This window comes from Cardiocondyla obscurior, linkage group LG06 (genome assembly GCF_019399895.1).
Source record: "Cardiocondyla obscurior isolate alpha-2009 linkage group LG06, Cobs3.1, whole genome shotgun sequence".
Taxonomy (NCBI): Eukaryota; Metazoa; Arthropoda; class Insecta; order Hymenoptera; family Formicidae; genus Cardiocondyla; species Cardiocondyla obscurior.
The window spans coordinates 7,407,660-7,418,921 of record NC_091869.1 but is presented as its reverse complement, the minus strand read 5'-3'; positions in this window follow the sequence as shown (position 1 = coordinate 7,418,921).

Sequence of the window (11,262 nt, the reverse complement as noted above, 5' to 3'; positions counted from 1 at the left end):
AGAGCGGCCATTTCTCCTGCCTCGGCGTTCGAATAATTAACACGTAACGGAGACGCTACGACTTTATCCGAAGAATCTCGCGGAATTGAAAGATTGAAAGACTTAATCCAGCGCGATTTATCCTCTCCCATCAATTCTCCATACGGAAACAGCATCCACAATCACCTCTTTTGCCTGTAATGTAAGTTAGACTCTCATTTATACGTGCATTAAATTTGCGTCTTCGGGCAGAAAATTAATTGTACAGTCAGAGCTCGGGGGAAGTTTGACTGACGCGAATCGCGATAAATTCGTTAGCCATACGTTCGCGAAACAGTGAGAGGTCTAAAAATGCCTAGAAATAACATATTATTACATCGTAACTAGCGAGAGCAGGAGTCGGCCGCGCGAGCGGCGCAGGGAGCCCGGAGTGGGAGAGCCATTTTCTCTCTCTGTCTGTCTCCAGCGTTCGAGCAGATCACACGCATACAGGAGACGCTCCGTCGTATCAAGAGAATCGGTGAACTCAAAGATGGAATTCGGCGTAAATTACTTTTCCCCCGTCATTCCTCTATAGGCGAAAAGCAATCACTATCATCTCTTTTTCCTATACAGTAAGATATATCTTTATTTATATGTATATTAATTCACTTTTCCGGAGTAATCATGTAACCGCCGTGCACGATTGTATTGTAATAACCGAATAATTGTTTCAGACCTGTTTCAATCCAGCTTCGTGAGAGGCGATCGACGACTAATTTCGATGCTGCCGACAGCGTTTCTGCCAGTCGTGGATGTTCTTCAACACGTTAGAAATATCTAACAATTAATCGTCAATCAGCTCAGTCAGAGCTTGATGAAAATGAGGTTTGATTGACGAGCATCGCGATATATCAGGTAAGGGTACATTTGTAGTAAAGTACGTAAAGAGTAGTAAATACAATATTCTTTCTGTAACGCGTTACTAGTGCGTAGCGGGCGAGTCAAGTAAAGGTCGGTCACGCGAGCGGCGCAGTATTTGTATTTCTGCGCCGAGCACGCGGTAGAGTAAATAATATGCGTTGAAAATAATTTGTTGCATGCGATCTTGTGATAGATATTTTAATATTGTAATTTTGATAATCTGACAAATCTTTCTATGTTTCAGATGGAGATTCAGTCAGAGGAAGATCGAGAAAATTGAAGGAGAGTCAACTCGACATGTAAAGCTCTCTGAGAGACAGAGGCCCAATCCGTCTTGAAGAGTATCGCTCGCCGAATGTGATTATACAAGCCGCAGCGGTTCGTCAATTGCGTCGGGAGTGCCATTAGAATCCTGCACCGTTGGAGCAATCCTAAGGTGAATATCTCCTTTTTTCATAAGAAATTAAGATGTACAATTTTTTCTATTTTTTTTTTTTTTTTTTATGAACACTGAGATATCTACAATTGTAATATAAATCGTTTAATTTATATATAATTTTGTGTGTTTCAGAAATTAACGTGTAGTGTCGCACGCCAAATGTCCAGTGCGCGGATGGATGACTCGACGTCCCATCACGTCCCATCTGAGAGGAGGAGCAGGCCCAGGAAGGGCATCCTGCATCGACGAAGCAACTCTTAGGTGAGGATCAATTTTTTATCATAAAATTGCTAGTTTTACCTATTTATTAACAAAGATTTTAGCATTAACATTGTTTTATCTTTTTGTTACAGTCACCGGCAGTATCTCCAACTTCGTCGATGCTGCAGATCGGTAAGTCGCATATACTTTATACACATTTTAAAAGCCAAAGACGGGTGGGAATACATTTGAGAGGAATCGGTTTTATTCACGAAACAATTGTCAGTAAAGTGAATATTTTTTTCTCACATATAAATTTGTCATTAAAATTAACATTACTTTGGATATATCCATTTTATGGCAACGCACACATTCGATGTGTTTAGTATTCAAAATGCTTTACCGCTTCACATCCGGCGGTCCCATGTATACGTGCCCCAGGTGGTTGTCTCAAATAACGCCACCTAAAGCGAGTAACTCGATACTAGGGATCCTGCGGGTGTTTGAACATAGATTGTGTTACCACGTGCCCACGCGTTTTTAGATAATCTCGCGTCCTCGCATTTCGTGAGTAACGAAGCTAGTTTCTAGTAAAATATACCTATATGTTACATACATGCGTATAGAAAGTTTGAAAGGTTCAGAAATAAGGATAAAACGAGTCGATAATTCGCACGGTTCATTCGAAGACGCGACTTAAAATGGATTCATCTTTCTTATTCTTACGTCGAGCCATTCAGTTATTTTCGCACGGATGATTCAATATCAGGTCAATTTACTTCTATGCTATTATATTTAAATAAAGAATTTCGTATTAACGAACTTTTAGAAAAGTGGGTTACGGAAAAGCAAACGATAGTAATTCGAACTCCATCTGTTTCGCGTATGCGTACGTTCAATTGGAATATACTCGCGTTCGGCAACGTGAAAAGGCGAGACTGCGAACTCACGAAACAGGCAATGAGCGAAACAACAGTTGAAGAAGAACGAGGGACGTCTTTGATTTTCTAATGGAATTTCAAAGCTCCACCGTCGGGAATTTTCATTGATTCCCGTTGAACCGTTACCGGTTTCTCCGCGAGTAAAAGGATGGGTGCAAAGACGCCCTCCTGGGTAAAGGGATAGCGGGGACTCAGGGAGAAATAGAGGTTCCGGCGCATACGATCGTTCGTCGTCGTCGTCGTCGTCGTCGTCCTCGTCGTTCGTCGAGCGGAGAGCTTTGTAATTTTAATTATTTCATTAGTGGAAATCCTTCGAATATACAAAGAAAGGAGGGGACCGGAGGTGGAGTTTCTCGCGGGCATTTCTCTCACGCCCAAAGGAATCCGTTCGCCGTTGTCGTCGCTTCTATTTTTCTTCCGTCGTTCTTCTTTTCCATCGTTCTTTCATCTTTCTCTATCTCTTTCTTTTTCGCCCTTTCTCTCGCTTTCAGCATCCGTTTCTCTAGATTTCTCGACATTTCCACGGCTTTACATCTATTCAACGGACAACGTCCTCACCTCTCTTTATCTATGATCAATTTTCGAATGTGTCGCGAACATAAAAGTTATTTTCTAACAGAAAATTAATTGAGCTGTTTACAAAAGACAACTTATACCTTCACGTTTCGTTAATTAATTCTCGTTCTTGACGACAAATTTTTTTTTTTCATAAAAACATGGAAATAGATTTCGCTTTGTAATTATCGGATATCAATTTAACCTGTAAAACCTTAAATTGAGATTTTAGTACAGTAAATTCTATTCTAAATTTGTCTGAAAGTTCAAGTTTTTTACATTTTTTTTTAGAGAGATTTTTATTTTTTACTTCTAATTTAGCACTTGCTTTTAAGTCATCAGTGTGTTTTAATATTTTTTATAGAGAAAAGATAGAGTTATAGCGTTTTGAAAAATTTATTTTAATAAAAATTAAAATTAAATATATTATCGCGAGACGCGTATCTCATTTCGATTCTCACTCACGCATCAAAATGATCGTCTACGCGAAATTCTCTTCGTTCTCGTGAATTTGCGCGGAGTGACGCGAGTTACGATGACGGTTATCACGGCGATGCGATCGTCGCAGATGCACCACTGTCGTGACATTAGCCCGTAATAAAGCATGACGTAGATAATCGAATACAGGACGCATAACAAGGATCGAGCATCTCTCAGCGTGGAGTGTGCAAAGCGCCGGTGGTAATTTAGGTACTATTACTTTGGTCAATAGCCAATTCCTATTTTGGCCCGTCTCCAAAGAGAGGGACAAGCAAACCACCGTTTCACACCATTTTTACGAAAGAGCAAAAGGGTACGTTTGCAGAACTCCGCCGAGATTTCCCAATTTGTTACCGATTTCTTTTCGATGAGACGTTGCTTCTCCGCGAAAAAAAAAAAGAAAATGCGTTTTACGTCTTTCACGTTGCGTTTCTCGAGTTATTATTAATTTGTCAGAGATTTTTAGAGAGTTTTCTGTAGAGGATCGCACGGCGTGTGTCCGCTAGGAGATCTCTGTTTTCTTCTCGCCGGTTATGCAGAGTGCCATCCACGACTCGCTCATCCTTTTACGATTCTCCCGCGCAATGGCAACGCTTCTGAAACGTCCCAGGGAAATCGCGTTCTTCGTTCAAGAGCTCTCCTTAATCCGACCGCAAGAGCATGTCGCGGAGTGCATCGTAAAATTTGTAATCGGCGCAACCATTGTCGCCTTAAGTACAGTCCGTAGAAAATACCTTTTTTCCGTTTTTCTGTCTCTCACCTTCTTCTTCATCGTCGTCTTCGTCTCTCGTCCAGACAGTCTCACTCCAAGGGGTTCTATTCTCTTGCTTGTCTCCTTCGCAAGTCTTTTCGACCCGACGATAACATAAACCCTTATTGACTCACTTTCAATCTTAGTTGGAAATATATTTGTGGGAAACCGTGGTGTAGTTACGCCGGCGGAGCTATATTTTATCTTCCGGTCTTCTCTCGCGGTCCACGCGTCGTTGATTTAGCGTCGCGACGCAGCAGCGTGGCTCACCGGCGTTGAAAAATAACCGCAAAAAAGCGAAACGAACGTACGCGTCTATGTATCACGGAAGGATACACTTTTAGGTCCTTATTGATATGCACGCGCGGTAGAATAATTTTCCGACATGAGCAAAATGTGCGAGAATACGGCGAAACGCATCACTCGTGGCATTTGCCACTTGATTTAATTGCGTGTACCGATCTACAAAACGCAATGCATTATGTAAATTTACGACGGTTTTTAAATACCTTTCGATAAACATCGCGTCGAATATTACAAATTCGAAAGTAGACCTTGCTCAATTATTAAAATACTGCCCATCGAGCCATAGATAATTGATGCGTGAATTTCGGAATATAGCAATTAAATGGTAATAATGAGGACACACGGGAGAAGCGGATAGAAAATAAACAGAGTTAAAAATACACTGTTAATAAAATGTAATCCATCTGTACGCCAGTGATTTTATGCTACAGCGCGGTCATTTGATGAATCGCGAATTGACAATCTGTTTATCATCGATCAACTGAATTTTAGAGGTAAAAATTTGGTATAGGGTTTTTAATGAAAAAAAAACAAAGTAAAAAATAATAATAAAAAATTTATTTTTTTTATCGCTCTGTCACACTTTCCTTTCTCGTAGTCTTGTTTCGACGCGATTTGCGCGTTGTTGTAAATAAATGTCGCGTAGCGGATACAAAGAGAAGCATAATTCGCGAAAACGGAGAACGAGGAGGGATTAGGCGCGAGGGTTTAGTTTCACCTGACTGGCAGACGCTTACGCGCATTTAATTACGTCTATGGATCTGTTTACGAGTCTGATGAGGGCGCGGGAGACAGGAGGACCTTTCTCGCGGAAGGGGTTCAGGGTATATTCCCTTGAGGGCTCGTCGAGCCCGCACTATAACGCTCGGCGCGATGTACCCCGCCGGTGACTCAGCGACCGGCTGTCTGTCCGTAGCTCATTAAGCTGCCTGTGCACGCTATCATAAATACTATATATGTATATATATATATGTACGCACTGCCTTCCCATGCGCACGGAAATAAAAACGGTCTACTGGGGGTGATACATCGAACTTGGTGAGGGACGCACCCGTACGCGAGAACTTTGACTCATCGCACTCTCGACTGTCGTATTCGAAACAGCTCTATAAATACCGTCCGTTTGACGTTAAACCGGAACTACTAAACGAGATATATCTACAGAACGTTTCGTGACGGTACCAATAAAACTTCCCTTAATCCTGTGCACAATTTGATATGAAACGCTTGTCTTAAAAAAAAATTTCCACGCGAAAGTGTTAATTTTACTTTTCTTTTTTTTTTTTTTTTGTAAAAGTAATAGTACAGAGAATCATTACATTTTGTTATGATGTATGATGATTTACTTTGCAATATGCAGCATCTATGTTTGAGATTAGGATATTTATCTTCAGCTCATCTCTAACGAGGTTGCATGACGTATACATTGCCGTAGATTAATTTCAAGTGTCCCAGTCCATCTGTTACATCTGAGCGGTTCTAAAAAAATTATATCGTAGACGAGTATCCCACGGGATATTTTCATAGAAGCACTTAACGCAGAGACGGGATGGCGCGTAGATTTCCGTGAATTAGCAATATAGCCATAAAGAATTATGATCCGTGCGTCATAGAGAGATCTGCTGCCGTATTCGCAGTTAGGTATATTATCAATAAATAATTTTCGTTATTACGTCGCGCGAGCGATTGAAACGTTCGTTTAAACGGTATTAACTTAAGTTACATCGACTTTACGTAACCGGCTCGGTCAATGTAACTGGAGCAGTCGGCATAATGAACGAGCTTCTCGCGCGCACATCCATTTCGCGATTGCTCGACTTAAGGCACAAAATGGCAAGGCATGTATTTACATAATCGACCATCCCGATTCAGCCCACCGTTCAGCCTGATTATCTTGACTATAGGAAATGCAAAATGCAACCGTTCCTTACACATTTCACGTGCGCGCGGCAACGAACCGGTGCGTGTCTGCGAACCAAAAAAGCTACGCTATTTAGCGCACGCAACTTGAAAGCAAATTACTTGGTCATGAACAGCGCATGAACCGCGTAGGCCGCACTGCAATGATCTGCATCAAATTTTTTGTGATTACGTAGGCGATATTCTTTATTATAAGATCCATATTTTTTTTGGCGCCGGAAAAATGTGAAAAAGAAGTTAATGGACTTAAAAACGCAATATGGCGCTAAGAACAATGAGAAAATTGAAAGAAAAATTTCTCTCAATGTAATATAAATAAAGATTTAATATTCATTAATGTTTTACGGCAGAATTATCGTCTTGCACCATCAGACCGTATGAATCGCATACGTGTAACTTATTTAAAAATTAGTTAATTAGATTGACGTCGCTGGGGCATATAAATTTATTATGAGACCATCTTGAGATTAGATCAAGTTTCTTGACGTTGATTAAATTTCTCAAAGGGACGATAGTGCTTTATAGGAATCTTGCATCGTCGTCACACTGCGCGTGCTATACACCGGATATTAAAGGTCAGCGTACATTGCTACAATGACCTTTTACGCGCGCGCATCCATCTGCTCTCCGCGCCGCGCCGACGGGCATTTGTGGACGTTGGTAACCATTAATGGGATGAAAGCTTACCTGTGCTTAGCTTAGTTGGACAGGATGAAAGTTCCTGTTTGATCAGTAACAACCAGCCGGCTGTTTAACATCGATAAAGGCCGTATAAGACACGAATAGTTTGAAATGCACGAGGGAATTGTATCAACAACTTTATAATGCCCCCATTCCATGTACTAATAATCTCTTTTCCTCCTCATGCTTAAATCATACTCGCAAACAGTAATTCTCAACATTTATTTTATATTGCATTATAGTTGCTTTTAATATTAATTATTAACGTGCAATTATTGTTGGGGCATTTGTGTCGATTAACACGTAGTTAAAAATGTTTTAATTTAACGAAACGTTTGCAACAATCTTTTTACGTGCAAGATAGACAAAATTTTAATATCAAATAATTATATTGTTGATTGCGCAAGTCTTTTTTTTTTTTTTACGGCGCTCTTTAGAATTATTCGCACAGCTGCTTTGATCTCATGAATATCGAGACATTGACTAACCCCATGTATGCGAGTTTTCTCATTGAGTCATAGGAACATGCATATATACATATATGTTAAGTTGTATACACACACTATATATACATGTGTCAATGATTGTCTCCCCTCCTCGTTCTTGACTCATTATCTTCGTCAAATCGAGATAGGAACGATGCGTCATACGTTAAATTTCCATGTAACACGCTTGCACATATTAGAGACAATTAATTGAGTTGATGTCGGTACATTAGTCGGTTGTCGGTCGAAATAACAACATATATATAATTAAACATATATACAACAACGTATCTATAATTAGCATGCCAGAAGTTTTAATTGCAATGTTGATTTAAAGAGCAATGCAACAATAATTCTGATCTTTTTGATATATTTAAATTAAAATAAAAAAAACGCTGATATCAATGGTTAGTTAATATACCGTAATAGAGATTTTTACAAAAATGACAATAATGAAAAACTTTACAAATGCAACATAAACTTGAAATTGAATCTTACAATTAAAATTAATTAAACAGGTAAAAATTTCTTTGAGATTATCTCGGCAAAAATAATATTGTCTTATTAATCGACTGAATATATTAAATTCTCTTATTAATGAACCCGTATAAATATTCCTATTTTTTTTTCATATATTTACCCTCCGAAAATAAATTTTGTTATCTCTAAATATCTCATATATTTAAACAACCAAGAGTTTTCTGTTTGATCCTAAGTAGTATATACATGTATATATAAAATTTGCATTTGTAATTATATCTCTAAATCTCTCAGCAGATTTTCTGGGCATATTTTTTTTTTTTTTGCATAAAAATCCGGCCGTACTTTCGAAACCAGCCGAGTGCAATAATTATGCAGTATTTATACCGAGTCTTTGCGTTCATTAAGCCAGCTAAATTTTTTTTTCTGCCTCTTTGGGGATGCGTTAAAAATATCGTTTTGAATGAATCACTGGGCATTAGTCGAGTCGCGCGGTTTACTAGAAAATTTCCACGAAACTCGTATTCCCCCGACGATTGAGGCAGGACGAGTTAGGATTTTATGCAAACAGCGAGATCGTTCAGAATGTGACACGAGCGTCACGAATTCTATGCAATCCCCATGTTTACGCGTGGCCCTTTATTTATTCCTCGTTTACGCTTTCCGAATTTTGCCTTTCACGCTGTTAACCGAGAGTGCGATCTACGCGTTTCGTGAGATCTTGGGGAACAATTAATTGCTTTTGAAATTACGTGCAAATAATCGAAACGCTGCTCTTCACCGTCTGCATAAAAATAAATACATGTAATGACGAAGGGGGAAAAAGTTTGACAATCTGTGAAATTTTTTCGTCAGGATTGTTTTTTAGCGAAAGTATCAACTGTGTCTGATGACACGCACGTTCGTATCTAGTTACGAGACAATGTATTTTTATTCGGTCTTTTTATTTTCGAACGAAGGAGACCGCGAGATCTCTACGAATTCGCAACCGTTCTCGGTGTTAGACTCTACGTCTGGTAACAAGATGTTTTAGTGGGTATTGCCGGTATTTGCGTAAGAAAGTCTCGGTAGTATCTCGCGCCTATACTTGGCAAAAGGCACCGTACCTCTTGATTAATATTTGAGTGAGAAATTTACTTAGTTACTAGATACGTGGCGATGATAAAAAACGGAGAGAGAAAGTAATAGTGAGAACAAAAGTGGAATCTGTTTCGAATAGAATTGCGACGTGAGAGAGACCGAACATGGGAGATGCTTTACGACATGACTAAACGACCGTAACTCCGTGTTTCTCGTAATATCTTCTTATTTTTATCGTTTTTATTTCAACAGCACATTTCATAATGTCTTCTTTTTTTTTGTCGGTTTTATTTTTTTTTTTCCGCCGTTGGAGAAGCTCTCGCGATTGTCTCAGCTTACTCTCTAAAGCTTTCTCGGAGTAATATAAACGTTTGATATATTTTTATAAATGAAGAATAACTCAATCTTTAGCAGTTAAGGTATACGTACAACTTGGTTACTTTCCGTTCTCCAGCTGCTCTAGAATTTGGGTTTTATTTATGATTGTCAGATATACGGTAATACGCTTAAGCGTAAACGACTGCTCGCAATTTTACTAATTCATGCATCAGCATTTCTGGTTAATGTAATTTCCTCGGGCGTAATATTACGAATTGTTTTCACGGAACTTTCTCTTTGTGCAATCTTCTTCCGGTGCAACTCGAGTCCTTCCTGTTACCTCCGGAGTGCTAAATTCCATTACCTCTTAAATGCTCGTGCGCGGATCTGTAAACAGTAACACGGCAGGAAACGAGTTTTTGAATAATTTTACGAATAATTGCGGGTTACATCTCGCAGACGTTTCTGCGCAATTAATGTAACGGCAGCGAAAACGCGGGATTAAATCGTCGTAGTATCGCGGAATCGATCCCAAGATGTTCCGGATTAAATTTATCAGTCCCGAAAATCTTTTGATACTAAAGGGAACTTGTTTCGACGAGCTGTTCTATATCGAGAGTCAATGTCCGGATCCGTCTGACCGACCTCGGAGTAAGATTACGAATGAGTCATTCGCGTTTAATTGAACAAGGAAAATCGTAGACGCCTGCGGATAGAATCTCTCCGAAGCTTATTTCCTCCGGGGACCATTAGAGATTGCGGCAACGAAAACGAGTTCTAACAACTATTAAATATGTTGGCATTACGAGGACGAGTTCAACTGGGGACGCGTTCTCGGCCAAAAATTAATCGTAAGGTGTCAGGCGGTAAATGACAATCTCGCCCTTCGATGAAGGAGTCTTTTATGGCATCGTCTGTGGTACGATAACTGTAAGCCGACACGCATTGTCGTTCGTTCTCGCTACGTCGTCGGGGACGAGGTGTCGCCCAGGGATTTTTCGTCGTGGAACTATGCCAGCAGCTCCGCCGTGGAGCTTTGCGGCCGTCGCCGCATTCTAGAAAACAGCGAACGTCGAAGTACGGTAAGATGGAACGGCGTATTTATTTATAGGACCATTGAGAGTGTAAGAAGACGTTCGCACCACCTCGTAACTCGGCCATACGATCCGCACGGTAATGGCAATTTTATGTTGCGCCGAGATGCCTTCTTACATCGTATGCGTCGCGACGGTGACCTCCTTTTTTCATTTCTCTTTGTTTCCATACGCTTCTCGGCCTTCTCTCTCTCGCTCCGTCCACCTGTGCGCCGCTGTCACTTTCTACATCGCGTATTAGGGACGAAAGAAGGAATACTTGAAGTGAAGATAGGACCGGATCTCGGTGTCTCTTTCCAGATCTTTCGTTCGTACATCCCGCGGGAAGAGACGCGTCGTTCATCATGGCCCGCTCGATTATCCCGCGGGAGGCATGTGCTTTCGCGCGCCAGTTTCCGGTTGACGCGCAGTTTTCCGTGACGTTGAGGACGCGTCTTGCGCTCCATCGAAATGCCGATATTCTTCCGCTTTCCGTTCTTCTCTTCGGCTATCTATCGTGTGCGGAAATTAAGTAAAAAAAAAAGTCTGAAAGTTGCGCATATCGTTAACAATTGCTGTCGTATAAATTGAAATAGTTTCTGGTATGGTTTGGCAAATCTCAATGATAATTTCGACTACTTTCGTTCTTTACCTTCTAGCTTTCGCATCT